Source organism: Sorex fumeus, unplaced genomic scaffold, assembly GCF_029834395.1.
Source record: "Sorex fumeus unplaced genomic scaffold, SorFum_2.1 ptg000183l, whole genome shotgun sequence".
NCBI classification, from domain to species: Eukaryota; Metazoa; Chordata; class Mammalia; order Eulipotyphla; family Soricidae; genus Sorex; species Sorex fumeus.
The window spans coordinates 3738811-3756440 of record NW_026606240.1 but is presented as its reverse complement, the minus strand read 5'-3'; the positions used below and the strand labels follow the sequence as shown (position 1 = coordinate 3756440).

The 17630-nt window shown below is 38.9% G+C and overlaps 1 pseudogene; it reads left to right on the top strand.

Annotated features, from left to right (window-relative positions):
- The first annotated feature begins 1730 nt into the window (after positions 1-1730).
- Positions 1731-17630, top strand: part of LOC130017225 (uncharacterized protein C2orf78-like) — a 37073-nt pseudogene continuing 21173 nt past the window's right edge.

Below are 17630 nucleotides of genomic sequence, written 5' to 3'. Positions count from 1 at the left end.
AAATTAAAAAATCTTTTTAAGAGATCAAAGCAACAATTCTGAGTGTGGAAATCTACGAAGAGGAAAACAAAATCAAGAATTACTCAGAGGTTTCTGTATACAATTATCAGGTGTTCAGAAAGAGAATTCAGCATGGTCCCCAAGGCTCATGCTGAAAACTGAATACTGAAAGCCCCAAAGGCGCAATGTGGAGAGAAGGATCATGTGAGTCCAGCACTAAGCCAGAGGCTAAGGACTATGATCATTAGAAAACAGTTAGTTGTCAAAAAATGAAAGTGTATAGAGCAAGACCACTTAAGATCAAGGTTGAATCAGTGCGGAATTATAATATTGAGAATCGAATAGTGGAATTTTCTGCTATTCACAGTTCTCAAACTTCGTCTATAAACCACTAGGAATTTCATCTAGCACATAGCACTGTAGCACTGATCACCCATTGTTCATCCATTTGCTCAAGGGGGCCCACTTTTCCTTTGTGAGACATGTTGTTACTGTGTTTGGCATATTGATTATGGGAAGGCACTGTAGCTTGCCTTACTTTACTGTGCGGGCGAGATAAACTTGGTAGCTTGCTGGGCTCTCTGAGAGGGGCGCAGGCATCGAACTCAGGTCGGCCAGGCTGAGTCAATATATTTACTCTATATCAGTATAGTAATACTTCAGCCAGAGCAATAGTAAATTAGATAGATATTTGGCTTGGTCAGGACCTATCCAGGTTCAATCTAAGACATTCCTTATTTTTCAACAAGGACTGTCAGGCATAATTACTGAGTTTTGAGCCAAGAGTCACCTCTGAGAATTTTGGGGTGCCCCCTCAATTAGTAAGAACTTATGAGGTACCCACTGTATACAAGCCATTGTTTTAAGCATATTAGTAGGTATTAAGTTGATAATATTTTGTTAGAAATGCTCTAGCATCAAAGATATAAGATCAAAGAGATAATTTGTGGGAAATTGTCTGCCTTGAAGGCAGTTGGAGGGTGAGAAAGAGGCAGTTTCTGGGGAGACACGCTGAGGGTTGTGTATTTGCGTGCTCTCTGGATGGCAATATCTCACCGTCCGCGTTCGGTGCCATAGAACTACTGTGTGTGGCCTGGATCTGGAAGGCTGTTGGCCAAGGGCAGACTAAGGAAGAGCCCAGGGCCAGGCCGGTTGATCTTTGCAGTAGTTTATTAGCAGGAAGTTTATCCCATATAAAAAATTTATGTTATGGAGGGCCTAGGTTATCTCAAGCACATGTTCTCCTTGCTGGTCTCTCCGTGGTCCATCTTGAAGCCCTGCAATCTCTCTCTCTCCAGCTCCCTTGTCTCTCCAATTCCCTGTCAGTCAGGTAGAAAAGTCAACATAAGAAAATCCTTCCTGAAGGCCTAGCTAAAAGGTAATTCTAAAGCCCATCCTGACAGCCCAAGGGCAAAATACCTTCTAAGGTGTTTTTCTCTATTCCTCAGTCCAATAAAATATCAAGAAACTATCAACTATTAAGTATTTCTGAGGCTTTTCAGAAAGGACAGAACAGTGTTATCCTACAGAATGTGCACTGGTGGAGGGATGGGTGTTTGAACATTATGTTTGTAACTCAAACATGAAAACTTGTAACTCTCTCACAGTGATTCATAAAATAAAATTTAAAAAATACAAAGATTCAATCAAGAGGACTCTCAAAAAAAGATAAGAAAATAAAGAAAATATGATTCAAAATCAATTTGGAGTCCCGTACCATCCGCGCCCCAATGGAGCTAGCCCCAGCAGCCAAAAACCTCCAGAGACTGAAAGCCATGATCATAGCCACTATCCTCATGTGTGGAGAAGCCTCATCTATGCGTGAATATGCAGAAAAACTCAGTTTTGAGGGACTTCTGATTGAAAACTCCAGGCCCAATGAAATTAGAGTATGAGTGACCTCTCCCCAACTCCCCTCCTTTTCCAGCATCTTGGCAGTCACACCCACAAAACAAAACACCTCTGGTGCTATATAATCTCATCAATGGCAGTGATCCAAAGACTCAACAATGAATCTCTCAGAGGAGAGCACAGAACAATACACAATCGACATGCCCCTAGATTTCATGCCAGCCTGTTTTATTCAGGGACTCCCGGGGGTGGGTGCTGCGGATGAGGTCAAATGAAGCCAGCCCCAGCAGCTGAAAACATCTTCTATCCTCCGTCCTTCCTTCCTTCCTTCATTTTTCCCTTCCTTCCTTCCTTCCTTCCTTCCTTCCTTCCTTCCTTCCTTCCTTCCTTCCTTCCTTCCTTCCTTTCTACTTTCTATCCCTCCCTCCTTTCTACCATGCCTCTTTCGTTCCTTACATATGCCTTTCTTTCTCCTTTCTTTCTTTCTTTCTTTCTTTCTTTCTTTCTTTCTTTCTTTCTTTCTTTCTTTCTTTCTTTCTCTTTCTTTCTTTCCTTCCTTCTTTCTCACTCTCTCTTTCTATCTACGCTTTCTCCTTCTTTCTTTCACACTTTCTTCCTCTCAGTCATCCTTTCTTTCTTCCTTTTGCTAATTTGGGATCAGCAAATATTTTCTATTTAAAAAACTACACATAGTGAACTGGTTACTCTTTGAGGATCTGTCTCTGTCTCTGCTCATCTCTGCAGTTGTAGTATGAAATCCGTCCCTGGCCACATGGGTGATCCTTCCCCAGCAAAGTTCCTGATTCTGTCTTTGCACTGACTCCTACTGGCTCATCTTTTTTTTCATTTCTAAATTATATTTCTGCCCCAGCACTGAGGTAAAATGTAGAGGTTAATATATTAATATTCGATGTGACTGACCCTGGATCTATCTCCAGCACAACATATGGTCCCATGAGCACCACCAGGATCACTCCTGAGAACAGAGACAGGAGTACTTGAATATCACAGGGGCTACATCAAATCCTCTCTCTCTACACACACAAAAAAACACACATACATAACACACACATACGCACAAACATTTGTTGATCACAAGAATTGGTTATAATATGTGTAAATTGTTTCTCATCTGCCAAATCCAATTGTCACTTTGAACCTCCATTCAGCAGCGGTCACTCACAGAGAATGAGACAAACACATAAGTAGACAAACACACGGATTGACCTAGGTTTAGGGTCACCTGTGCAGCATTCAATGGTCTCATTGCAGGTCAATATAATACAATATTGCTCCCTCAACCCCAGCAGATCCGAACAGGTTAAGCAATGCTGGAGTTGACAGAGACATCAAGGACAGTCAGGAAGTATATAAACATGCTTCAGGGACCTGGAGAGCAGAGGCAAGTGTAGTTCACAGAGAATCAGTAGGCATGAGTAAAATTTAAAGTTGTTTGTGCAGGAAAGAGAATTCAGTGGGCAGGGTAACTCACTTGCACCCAGTCTACCCAGATCCTCCAGGAGTGATTCCTAAGTGTAGAGCCAGGAGCAATCCCTGAGCATATCTAGGTGAGGACCCAAACTAAAATAAATAAATCAAAGATTGTGAAAGTTATTTATTCTAGTTTTGGCTATATTGTCCCCTAAATCTAAAAGACCCTACGAAGTATTAGTCTATGTTTGCCTGACACAAGTTTACAACTGGCTGATAATGTGTCATCTATTCTATCATTGCCTACTATTCTTTTCTGGGTGCATGTTTGCTAGCAGAACAGCCTAAACTTAGGGGTTTTTGTTACGGGAAAATTTCTCATAATAATCCATCATTTCCTACCCCTAAAGTAAGTAATACTGTATATAATAAAGCATAAACATAATTTATATTTATTATTAAACATTATACAAAATACACTAGTAGTAACTTAATGTTATTGGTTAACTAGGCAATATAAATTATTACCTACTACCTGTTGATTTATTAATGAAACATACAAGCTCATCAGTACATAGGAGTATTTCCCTAACCTAAGAGTCTAAGGGAAGTGAAACTGTTATAACTGTCTTGTAAGATTCCATCTGTCTAGCCTGCTTAAGTCTACCTCTCAGTCTATCCAATCCAGTCTTCTTCTTGGAAATCTGACGTTCCTATTGGCTAGCCTCCATCTTTCAACTGCCTGCTTTATGACATCATTCTCCCATCAAACCTACCAGCACCTGGTAGAATATTGGGGCTCTGTGAAGTTGTTTGTAAACAAATTTGGATCATTGCGAGTGACCAGTGACCAATGACCAATCAACAGTGATCAGTCATTGGTACTGGACACTTATGGACTCCCGCTTGAGTGTTCAGACATACTCTTATATCGTCTCCTCTTCTCATTTACCTTTCCTTGATATTTCCTCGTTTCTGATCATGTCAGATAAGGAATATTTTTTCAATGCTTTTTATGTGATTTCTTATGCTTAAACTTAGTAGTTAAGGAAAAGTAGCATGTAATAATAGAGGAAAATATTCAACTTCAATATGGTAAGCCTTATTTTAGCCTAACGTTCACATTTCCTGTGTAATTTAAACACCGAATTCCTTTCTCAAATACAAAGGGTATTTTTTCATTTATTAAATTATATTTGATAGATATTTACTACCTCACGTACTTTTTTATATATGAGTGTTCAGTCTCTGTGTTTCCTTTTCCTTTTAATAGCATTTTGTCATGATGTGCATGAAATAAAATAAATCAGAGACAATATTTTGACAGAAACAGAAAATGCAGTTTTGGTAGAAATCCTAATATCTACCAGGATGTTTTATCTGTAGCCGTCTCTCCATTTGTATTTATAATTTAGTATTTTAAATTTAGTGCTATTCAAAAGTCAATATCATGTGTCTTTTGAGTTTTCTTTCTAAACGCGATGATAAGAAAAACTGGATTGTTGGGAAAGTGTGGAGTGCTGAGTAGTAGGGGGGCAGGCCCTCAAAGGTAAGGAAGTTTAGGGTTATTTTCAACAAGCTTGAACAACAGAAGCCAAGAAGTAGAAGATGATGTGAGGGAGAACAAAATAGGAAAGAAACATTATGGTGGGAAATTATCAAGGAAGAAGATACAGTTTGAGATAGAATGTTGGAGAGAATCAAATAGTCCAAATCAAAACGGAAAGAATATAGTGAAATATGCTGAGAGCAAGTCAAGGTAGTTGACTATAATCAATTCTAGGACTAGAATACATACTATGTCTCTAGTAGAGTACCTAACTCTACCAGAGGAAAAACAGCCTATTCGAACTCCATGGTTGTGGTTTCTTCTCTTATTGTCTCTAGAACAGTATTGGCACTTGGCAGTTTTGAGTGTAAACATGGTTTAGAAATGATACTTCCTATAAATAACTAAGAGTGTTTACCTAGGGGGATGGAAGATACATCATCTTCAATGTTTTTATTATATTCTAGTTTGTAAGGTAGATGTATGGTCTGCCTGTTATAATAAAGAGTGGTATCTTATAAGTTGAAGCAGGAGAATTGATTCTTTTGTGTGGTAAGTAGGGTCCAGGTTAAGGCAACTGTCATCTTCACAAAGAGTTTCTTTCTGGGCTGGAGCGAGAGGAGGGGTGTTTGCCTAGCATGCCTTTAGGTCATTTGCCTTGCATATAGCCGACCTGGGTTCGATTCCCAGCATGCCATATGGTTCCCTGAACACCACCAGAAGTAATTTTTGAGTAAATGAACTAGGAGGAACTCTTGTGTAGTGCCAGGTGTGACCAAAAAAGAAAAAAAATAGTTTTTTTCCTAACATGACAGCAATTTGATACTAGTCTACATCTGCTTTTAAATCCTAAGAAAAAAGAGAAAAGTCAAGTCTCAGATATCTAAGTACACAGTGATTTCAGTTTCTTGGAGTCCGAGTTTTCCTACATTAAAATATTTCAATTGGATTTTGCTGATTTTTTTCTGAAACATTGGGAATGACATTTTCCTGGTTGATAAAGATATTTGTCATCTAGGATTTAAAAATAAATTTAAATTTTTGTGACCATTTTTCAAGTGGTCTTTTCTGCTTCTTGTATGATTTACTGAAATTGTATGCTCTATTTAAAACCTGTTGTTTGATGGTTAATATTCAGAGGTATTAATGAGAATAATAATGTCATTTCTTTAAAATCATTATCGTATTTCTGCTTTATACTCCGTTACAAAATATACTTGTTACCAAAAGCAGTCACATTTATATTATTTTCTACTTGTTAAGTCAGTAACTGCTAAATCATCTGTTTTATGGACTGGTAAGCTATACACTCAAAAATCACCTTCTATTGCATTTTTTGGCTTGTAATTTTTGCTAAAATAGAATTTCATCTTCATATCGTACACTGTCCCAATTTCTTAATAACCTTATTGTACTGTTTTCTTTGTTGTGTTTGGGGACGACATTCACTGTTGGTCAGGGCTTATTCTTGTGTCTGCTCTCAATCAGTTACTGCACTATGATGCTTGCCACATATCCCATATTATATTAATATGAACATACTTATTTTTCAGTTCTGTGATACATATTTTTCATAATTTCTTTCTTGATCTCTATACTTGGTTCCTGGCAACACTTCTCTTTTGTCTTTCTGAATTTTCTTTCTCTAAATCCTTCACATATATGGATCCTAATATATGTGACATTTTTGGCAAGCTTTTTAAAACCCTAATGCTGTCAAAGTTCATCTGTGCTACAGTAAGTCATTACTTCCTCTCACTGATACTCTGTTGTATTGATCTATCATATTGGAGAGGTTTCCACACGTTCTAAATGCACAGCACCCTAGAGGTCTCATAAATTGACTAAAAGAAATATTGATAGTGGTTGTACACATAGTACAGAGGGTAGGGTGCTTGTCTTCAACACAGTAGGCCTGCTTGGCTCCCTGGCACTCCATATGTCCCCTGAGCCCTGCTAGGAGTGACTCCTGAGCACAGAGCCAAGAGGAAGCTCTGAGCACCATCAGGTGTGGTTACAATACACAAAAAATAAAAGCATTCAAACACACAGACAAAATCTAGTCCTGTTCATGTAATTTTAGATGCTAACAACATCATGGTGTAGAATAGATAATGGCCATTCAAAGAAACCATCAATTCTGCAAATATTCCTTTGTTTAGTAAACCTTGATTGAATAGATGCTATGGCTGGCAATGGAGATATCTGGTGAATTATTAGGTGAGTCAATGGAATAACACTCATTCTGACACAATGGAAGAAGTAGATGATGAAGGTAGAGGAGAAGGTCATGTGACCTTCGAGGCCAGGATGTGAGTGTATTAACTACCAGACAAAGAGAAGTCATCATAATTTAACAGAAAATACAGGCTAACGACCATTTAATGAAGATATGTATCCTGGCTGACATATTTTTCCCACTGATCTTTATATGAAATTTTGGCTTTTAGGAGTGTGCATTTTTTTCTTCTGACGTTTAAGCTAACAACTGCTTGATTCCATCAGTCACAGAAAATCTAAACAAAAGAGCACATCAATAACACAATAGCCTGTAAAAGAAGACAGTGCTCCAGGAACAAATATTTGAAACCAGTACTTATAAAACTTAAAAATCTTTTTCTATTTCACTCTTAAATAAACACAATACTTGTTAAGGAAATATGTGTAGCTATTGGGCAAGTAGCAATATCTTGAAACTGGGACTTAACTTAAAATGACCAGTGTGGTTCCCTGCTCCACATTAATTTTCAAACTATTTTGACTTTTTATTATAGAGATTCTCCAGGAATGATTCCTGAATGCAGAGCCAGGAACAATCCCTGAGCATAGCCAGGTGTGGCCCCCAAACAGAAGTACTTAAATAAATAAATAGATCAGATTTTTCAAAGTTTCCTATCGTATTTTTAGCCATATTATTCATAACTCAACCACCTCTATTTTCACAGCCACTCTCCACACGCTGAGACAAGCCTTACCCATGAATGAATCTATTACTGGACCTCTCATAATTTACACCAATGATACATCAAGAGTAGTACACCACATTTGATGGGGTTTAAAATAGAATGCAAGTGATTGCTCAGCATGCACTCCAGGGCAGTGTGCCCCGAAATCTAGCTCAGGGAACTGCAACAATCCTCACTATTGGCCATGCACACCCCCAATCACTCAGGATAGAGGCGTTTCACGGCAAGGTTTAGGACTGCATCAGAAGTGCTACTTTATCCCTGATCAGTCACCATTTAGGCTTACTCCGCCAAAAATAGAGCAGCGGCGGTGGACATGGCCTCCAAGACATCAGCGCCTCCTGCGGCTGCTCTAATTTTTCCCTTTCTCTACACTTTGGAATCACATATCAATCTCCTTTACCTAATTTTGAGGAGGACAGTCTGGCTATAACAAACACATTATGCCAATATTCCACTAGCTTATTCCAATCTCACCAAAATAAATGTGAACACAAGAAAATGCATAAGTCTAATAATAAACAGCACATATCTGAAACTGCACAAGAGGACTCACAGAAGTCACAAAGGAGCAGCACCAAAGATGACGAAAGTATTCTAGAAGGGGTAAAAGATTACCACCATTGAAGATCTCATCCAGAATCCTTTCTCACAGAAAGAGGAAAACATTGAGAGTGAGCCAGAGGGACCCACCTTGAAAATATCAAAGCAGCATGAAGAAAAGGCGCAAATCCCCACCACGAGGAGTGGATGAAAAAAGAGCTCAGGAGCCTCAATAGGGATTACCAACAAATAAAATCTCTCCAATAAAGAATTGAGAGATGAAATGTTGAGGATGTATTTTGAACTCAAAAAAATGATGAAACAGGCACCCAGTAGATTAAAGGAAGCCATGAAAGAAAGTGTGGAATGGACAGCCAATAAAATAAGGAATCAATGAAAGCAGAAATAAGAAAGGAACAAACATGTGTCACTAATAAAGGATTCAGTAGATGAAATTAAAAACAGAGTATGCGCGCACAACAGTAGAAAGACCATCGCTGAAGACAGAATCAGTGAGCTTCAAGATGAGCTGCATAATGCATACAGGCAACAACATATAATAGGAAAGGACCTCAAAATAGTTCATGTGAATGAGAGACCTAGGGGATGAACTTTAGAGGAATAACATGAGAATCATCAAAGATTCAGAAGAAATAGTAGGCAATGCCAATGAAGTAGCAACAGTAAAGGACATCATTGCTGAGAATTTCCCAAAGCTGGAGCATGCAGATATCCAGATCCAAAGAGCTTGAAAGGTACCAGCTAAAAGAGACCCTAATAAAGAGACTCCAAGACATTTCATTTTCAGACTGATGGATACCACAGATAGAGACATAATACTGCAAGCGGAAAGGTCAAAGAGGGAAATCACATATAAAGGAGCATCCCTTAGATTTTCAACAGACTCATCAAAGGAAACCGTTCTAGCCCAAAGACAATGGGAGGATATACTGAAAACACTCAGTGAAATGAATGCTTCACCAAGAATACTCTATCTGTCAATGGAATACACTGCAGCTTGATAGAACGGATGAAGTCATGAAATTTACATACAAGCAGTTCAAAATAGTATTATGCTATGTGAAATGAACCATAAAGAGAGGGACAGACATAGAAAGACTGCACTCATCTGGTGAATATTAAAGAACAGAATGGGAGACTAATACCCAAAAATAGTTGAGATAAGACCCCTAGGTCTGCTCCATGGCGTGGAACCCAGCAAAACAGGACTGTGACATGAAAAAAAAAAACGGACTCAGACCACTTTCTATGACCATGCACAAAAGTCAGATCAAAATGGATTAAACACTCGTCCTTCACGCCCTACCGAGTTCACCAGTTGCTCCCCACGGGCATTCTCTGGCATGGCCATGGCTCCAGAAACACAAGGACTTAATGCAGAGTCCAGCAGCTTTCAGCAAAAAAGTGGACAGACTATACGTTAATCCATGCGACAATGTCTGCCCAGACGGGAAAGGGTGTTGGTCCTTTCCACCTTCTCCCGTCTGGAAAGAAAGATGGCAGCCACTTGGGAGCTTTGTGGAAAGCCAGGTATTAACCGGTGGTGATGGGGCATCTAAAACCTCATGGGACGGGTGGGCTTTCCCTGCTCGTCCTTCACGCCCTACCAAGGTCACCAGTTGCCCCCCATGAGCGGCTCTCTGGCACGGCCATGGCTCCAGATGCACAGAAACCAATCTCTTAATTATCTGACTCTCAGCAGAAATACTTCCCGGGTTAATAAGTAAAATAGCAGAAATCTAAAACTGCAAGGCCACAATAGCCATAACTTAATTCTTGAACCAAGCTGTAGAAAGCAAATCATTTCACAATGCTTTTTCAGCATGTCTGATTTGGGGATGTAAACTCTAAATAATAATGGTGCATCGTTTATGGAAACAATGAATCTAGTCAAAGTAGATAGAGTGTTAACTAGAATTCATCTGCCTCACAGGCATTGGGGGGGGCGGTGATTGTGGTTCTTCGTGGTGAAAAATATGTATTGGTAAAGGGAAATGTGTTGGATATTTGCATGACTGAGACTTAAACCTGAAAGCTTTGTAACTTTTCCCAAAGTGATTCAATAAATAAATTTTTAAAAATGGATTAAAGACTTCAGCAGCCAATCTGAATCCGTAAGGTACATTGAAGAGGTCAGCAAAATCCTCCACGTCACTGAAAATAAAAGTATCTCCAAAGGTGACATGCCACTGAACAAGCAAGTGGAAACAGAGATACACTAATGGGACTATCGTAAACTAAGTAGCTCCTGTGCCTCAAAAGAATCAGTGAGCAGAATCCAAAGACAGTTTACAGAATGGGAAAGGATATTCACCCAATACCTGTAGGATAAGGGGTTAATTTCAAGGCTACACGAGGCAGTGGTTAAACTCTACAGTAAGAAAACATCCATTTACATCAGAAAGTGGGACAATGAAATAAACAGAAACTACCTCAGAGGAGAAATCTGAATGGCCAAAAGGCACATGAAAAAAATGCTCTTTGTCACAAATCATCAGGGAGATGCAGATGAAAACAAAAAGATACCATGTCACACCACAGAAACTGGCACATATCTAAAATAACAAAAGCAACCAGTGTTGGCATGGATGTGGGTCAAAGGGCATTCTCTTTCGCTGCTGGTGGGAATGCTGACTGGTGTAGCATTTGTGGAAAACAATATGGATATTTCTAAAAAATCTAGAAATTGAGCTCCCATTTGACTCCACAATACCACTTCTGGGAATATATCCTAGAGATGCAAAGAATTACAGTAGAAATGACATCTGCACTTGTACATTCATTGCAGAACTCTTTGCAATGGACAGAATCTGGAAAAAAAAAATCAAGTGCCCGAGAACAGATGACTGGTTAAAAAAAGCTTTGGTAAATCTACACAATGGAATACTATGCATCTGTTAAAAAAGGTGAAATGCTGAAATTTGCATGTATGTGGATCCATATGGAGCGTATCATGCTAAGTGAAATCAGTCAGAGAGAGAGGGACAGACATAGAATGACTGCACTGATTTGTGGAATATAAAGTAACAGAATGGGACACTAGCACCCAAAGATAATAGAAATAAAGTTCAAGCGATTGCTCCAAGGCTAGGAAGCCAGTCTCACATGCTGGGGGAAAAGGCAGATGGAATAGAGAAGGGACCACTATTTAAATAATTCTTGGAGGGTTCACTTGGGATGGTAGATGCCGCCTGAAAGTAGACTATATACCAACCAGGATGGTCACTAACTACATGCATTGAAAATCATAACACCCAAAAGGAGAGAGATAGTAAAAGGGATGTGTTTGCCACAGAGGCAGGTCTGGGAGATTTGAGGGTGTGTCAGGAGGGATACTGGGAACATTGGTGGTGGAAAATGGGCACTGGTGTAGAGTTGGGTACTCGGTATATGACCAAAACGTAATCAGTTTGCAAATCTGTAACTGAACCGCCTGGTGATTCATTAAAAAATAAAAACATAAAAATAAATAAAAGAGTATAGAAGGCAACCAATCTTAATGGAAATATATTAATACAGATAGATAGATAGATAGGTAGATAGATAGACAGACTGATAGATATGCACACAAGGCTAAAACTTAACAATATATTACAAATCTCTTATAGAAGCGCTTAATGGCTCCTGGGTGAAATACAACCATCTGGACATACTTTCCTCTAAGAAACAATTTTTGAATCATTTTTAGCGAATTATTCATAACAAGCATTATTTTGGCTCTGCATTAGGGCAGGTTTTAGGTTTGGGATGGAAACATTTGAAATATGGTGGTGAGAAGGTGTGATGGTGGTGTATTGGTGTTTGAATATTAAATGCACTCAAATATTGTGAACAACTGTATAAAAATAAAATTAAATTTAAAAGTCTTTTTAAGAGATCAAAGCAACAATTCTGAGTGTGGAAAACACTGAAGAGGAAAACAAAATCAAGAATATCTCAGAAGTTTCTGTATTCAATTATAAGGTGTTCACTAATAGAATCCAGCATGGTCCACAAGGCTCATGCTGAAAAATGAATGTTGAAAGCACCAAAAATGCCATGTGGAGAGTAGGATCATGGGAGTCCATCATTAATCCAGGGTCTTAGGAAGGTGATCATTAGAAAACTGTTGGTGGTCAAAAAATGAAACTGTATAGAGCAAGACCACTTAAGATCAAGGTTGAATCAGCGGGGACTTATAATATTGAGTATCGAATAGTGGAAATTTCTGCTATTCAGAGTTCTCACACTTCAGTCTATAAACCACTAGGAATTTCATCTTGCACATAGCATTGTAGCACTGTCCTCCCATTGTTCATCGATTTGCTCAAGTGGGCCCAGTAAGGTCTCCCTTGTGAGACTTGTTGTTACTGTGTTTGGCATATTGAATAGGGCACTGTAGCTTGCCTTGCTTTGCTGTGCAGGCGAGATACTCTCGGTAGCTTACCGGGCTCTCTGAGAGGGGTGGAGGAATTGAACTCAGCTTGGCCAGGCTGAGTCAATATATTTACTACATTTATATATAGCAGTACCTCAATCAGAGCAATAGTAAAGAAGATAGGTATTTGGTTTGGTCAGGGACCTATCCAGGTTGTATCTAAGGCTTCCCATATTTTTCGACAAGCACTGCCAGGCATAATTACTGAGTGTCGAGCTAGGAGTCACCTCTGAGAATTTTGGGGTGCCCCCGCAAACAGTAAGACCTTATGAAGTACCCACTGTATACAAGCCACAGTTTTAAGCATAGTAAGAGGCATGAGTTGATATTATTTTGTTAGAAATGCTCTAGCATCAAAGATATAAGATCAAAGAGATAGTATGTGGGAAGTTGTCTGCCATGAAGGGAGGGGGAGGACCAGAATGGGGTGGTATACTGGGGAGATAGGTGGTTGGGAATGTGCCCTGGTGGAGGGATGGGAATTTGAACATTGTATGTAACTCAAACATGAAAGCTTATAACTTTACCTCACGGTGATACAGTAAAATAAAATTTACAAAATATAAATATTCAATCAAGAGAACTCTCAAAAAAAAAAAAAGAAAGGATAAGAAAAAAACAAAAACTGATTCAAAAATCTATTTAGAATTCCATCCCTTCCCCACCCCAATGGAGCTAGCCCCAGCATCCAAAGTCCTCCAAAATTTGAAAGCCATGATCATGGCTGCTATCAGCAAGTGTGGACTAGCCTCATCTATGAGTAAATCTGCAGAGAAACTCAGGTATGTGGACTTCTGACTGAAAACTCCAGGCTCAATGAAATCAGAGAACGGGTGACCTCTCCCAAACTCCCCGTTTGCAGCAGCTTGGCAGCCACACCCACAAAACACCTCTGGCGCCATATAATCTTATCAATGGCCGTGATCCAGAGATTCAACAATGAATCTCTCAGAAGAGAGCACAGAACAATACACCATAGATATGCCCCTAGACCCCATGCGAGCCTGTATTATCCAGGGCATCCCAGAGGGGAGTGGGGTGGTCCAATGGAACCAGCCCCAGCAGCGGAAACCTTTTTCCTTCCATCCTTCGTTCCATCCTTCGTTCCATCCATCCTTCCTTCCTTCCTTCCTTCCTTCCTTCCTTCCTTCCTTTTTTCCTTCCTTTATTTATACCCTTCTTTCGTTCTACTTTCCTTCATTCCTTCCTTCAATCCCTGTTGCCTTCCTTACATATGCCTTACTTTTTTCTTTCTTTCATTTTTTACTTTCTTTTTTCTTTCTTCCTTTCTACCTTTCTTTCTTCCTTCCTTCCTTCCTTCCTTCCTTCCTTCCTTCCTTCCTTCCTTCCTTCCTTTCTACCTTCTTTCTTTCTTTCTTTCTTTCTTTCTTTCTTTCTTTCTTTCTTTCTTTCTTGTGTTTGTCTTTCTTTCTCTCTTTCTTTCTATCTTTCTTTCTTTATCTCAGTCTTCCTTTCTTTCCTCTTTTTGCTAATTAGGGATGAGCAAATATTTTCTATTTAAAAAACTACACCTAGTAATTTGGTTACTCTTGAGGATCTGTATCTGTCTCTGCTCATCTCTGCAGTTGTAGTTTGAAATATGTCCCTGGACACTTGGGTGATCCTTCCCCAGCAAAGTTCCTGATTATGTCTTTGCAGTGACTCCTACTGGCTCATCTTATTTTCACTTCTAAACTATATTTCTGCTCCAGCACTGAGGAATAATGCAGGGGTTAATATATTAATATTCCATGGGTCTGACCATGGTTCTATCTCCAGCACCCCATATAGTCCCATGAGCACTACCAGGAGTCACTCCTGAGCACAGCGACAGGAGTACCTGAGTATCACTGGAGCTGGCACAAAAAACCTCTCTCTCCACAGACACACAAACACACATACATAACACACACACACACACACACTTTCTGAGCTGGATCGATACTACAGTGTGTAGGGTGCTTGCTATGTATGAAGACAATCCTCAAGGGTTCAAGGGACCATATGTATTGGGATGGCAGGGATTGAATCCAGGTTTACCATGTGCAAGGCAAGTGCGTTTCCCACTGGATTATCACTTTGAAACAGATGACGACACTATTTTAAATGACAACTGCGTTCAATTATTTCTTGTATTCTTTCTGATTCTTATTAAAGGCCCCCAATTACCCCACACTACTTGGAATTTTCTAATAGATCGTGTAATTTGTTGATCACAAGAATTTGTTACAATCTGTCTAAATTGTTTCTCATCTGCGAAATTCAGTTGTCACTTTGAACCTCCGTTCAGCAGCGGTCAGTCACAGAGGATGAGACAAACACAGAAGTAGACAAACACATGGATTGCCCAAGATTTAGGGTCACCTGTACAGCCTTCAGTGGTCTCATGGCAGGTCAATATAATGCAATATTGCTCCCCCAACCCCAGCAGATCCCTACAGGTGAGCCATTGGTGGAATTGACAGAGACATCAAGGACAGTCAGGAAGTATATAAACATGCCACAGGGACCTGGAGAGCAGAGGCAAGTGTAGTTCACAGAGAATCAGTAGGCATCTGTAAACTATAAAGTTGTTTGTGTAGGAGAGAGAATTGAGTGGGCAGGTTACCTCTCTTGCACCCAATCTACCGAACTCTTCCAGGAGTGATTCCTGAGTGTGGAGCCAGGAACAAGCCCTGAGCATGGCTAAGTGAGGACCCAAAATCAAAATAAGTAAATAAAATATTGTGAAATTTGTTTATTCTAGTTTTGGCTTTATTGTCCCCTAAATCTAAAAGACCCTACAAATTATTAGTCTATGTTTGCCAGGTATAAGTTTACAGCTGGCAGATTCTGTGTCATCTATTTTATCCTTGCCTACTATTCTTTTCTGGGTACATTTTTGCTAGTGAAATATCTTAAACTTAGGGGCTTTAGTTACGGGAAGTTTTCTCACAGTAATTCATCATTTCCTCAACATAAAGAAAGTAATAATGTATATCATAAATCATTAACATATAATTTATTTTTTATTTTTGAACATTGTACAGAATTCACTAGTAGTAACTTAATGTTATTGGTTAACTAGGAAATATAAATTATTACCTACTACCTGTTGATTTATTAATGAAATATGTAAGCTCATCAGTATAATAGGACTATTTCCCTAATCTAAGAGTCTGAGGATGGTGAAACTGTTGTAACTGTCTTGTAAGGATTCCATTTCTCTAGCCTGCTTAAGTCTACATCTCAGTCTATCCAATCCACTCATCTTCTTGGAAATCTGACATCCCTATTGGCTAGCCTCTACCTTTCAACTGCCTGCTTTAAGACATCATTCTCCCACCAAACCTACTAGCACCTGGCAGAATCTTGGGGCTCCCGTGCAGTAGATTGTAAACAAGTTTGGATCATTGCGAGTGACCAGTGACCAATGACCAATCACCAGTGATCACTAATCGGTACTGGACACTTGTGGACTCCTGCTTCAGTGTTCGGATATACTCTCATATCGTCTATTCTTCTCATTTACCTTTCTTTGATATTTCCTCGTTTCTGATCATGTCAGGTAAGGAATAAAATTTTTCAATGTTTTTCATGAGATTTCTTATCCCTAAACTTACTAGTTAAGAAAAAGCAGCATGTAATAATAGAGGAATGTATTCAACTAGATTATGGTAAGCCATATTTTAGCTTGACATTCACATTTGCTGTGTAATTTTAGACACTGACTTCCTTTCTCTCAAATACAAAGGGTATTTATTTTATTTATTAAATTATATTTGACACATATTTATGACTTTAAGTACATGTTTATATATGATTGTTCACTCTCTGCGTTTCCTTTTCCCTTTAATAGCATTTTGTAATGATATTCATGAAATAAAGTAAATCAGAGACAATATTTTGACAGAAACAGAAAATGCAGTTTTGGTAGAAAACCTAATATCTACCAGGATATTTTATGTGTAGAGGTCTCTCCACTTGTATATATAATTTAGTATTTTAATTTTAGTGCTATTCAAACGTCATTATCATGTGTCTTTTGAGTTTTCTTTCTAAACGCGATGATAAGAAAAAATGGATTGTTGGAAAATGTGGAGTGCTGAGTAGTAGGGGGGTATGTCCTCAAAGTTAAGGAAGTTTAGGTTTATTTTCAACAAGCTTTGACCAACAGAAGTAGAAGTAGAAGATGATGTGAGGGAGAATAAAATAGGAAAGAAACATTATGGAGGGAAATTATCAAGGAAGGAGATACAGTTTGAGATAGAATGTTGGAGAGAACCAAATAGTTCAAATCAAAACAGAAGGAATTTAGTTAAATATGCTGAGAGCAAGTCAAAGCAGTTGACTTTATTCAATTCTAGGATTAGAAAACATACTACGTGTCTAGTAGAGTACCTAACTCTACTAGAGAAAAAACAGCCTATCTGAAAACCATGGTTTTGGTTTCTTTTCTTATTGTCTCTAGAACACAGTTGGCCACTTTGCAGTTTTTAGTGTAAACAGGGTTTAGAAATGATACTTCCTATAAATAACTAATAAATTTTACCTAGTGGGATGGAAGATACATAATCTTTAATGATTTTATTACATTCTAGTTTGTAAGGTACATGTGTGGTCTGCTGTTATAATAAAGAAGTGATGTCTTCTAAATTGAAGCAGGAGAGTTGATTCTTTTGTGTGGTAAGTAGGGTCCAGGTTAAGGCAACTTGTCATCTTCACAAAGAGTTTCTTTGTGGGCTGGAGTGATAGGTAGGGCATTTGACTTACATGAGGGTAGCAATTTGCCTCGCATGTGGCCAACCCGGGTATAATTCTCAGCATCCCGTATGGTTCCCTGAATACCACCAGGAGTAATTCCTGAGTGCAT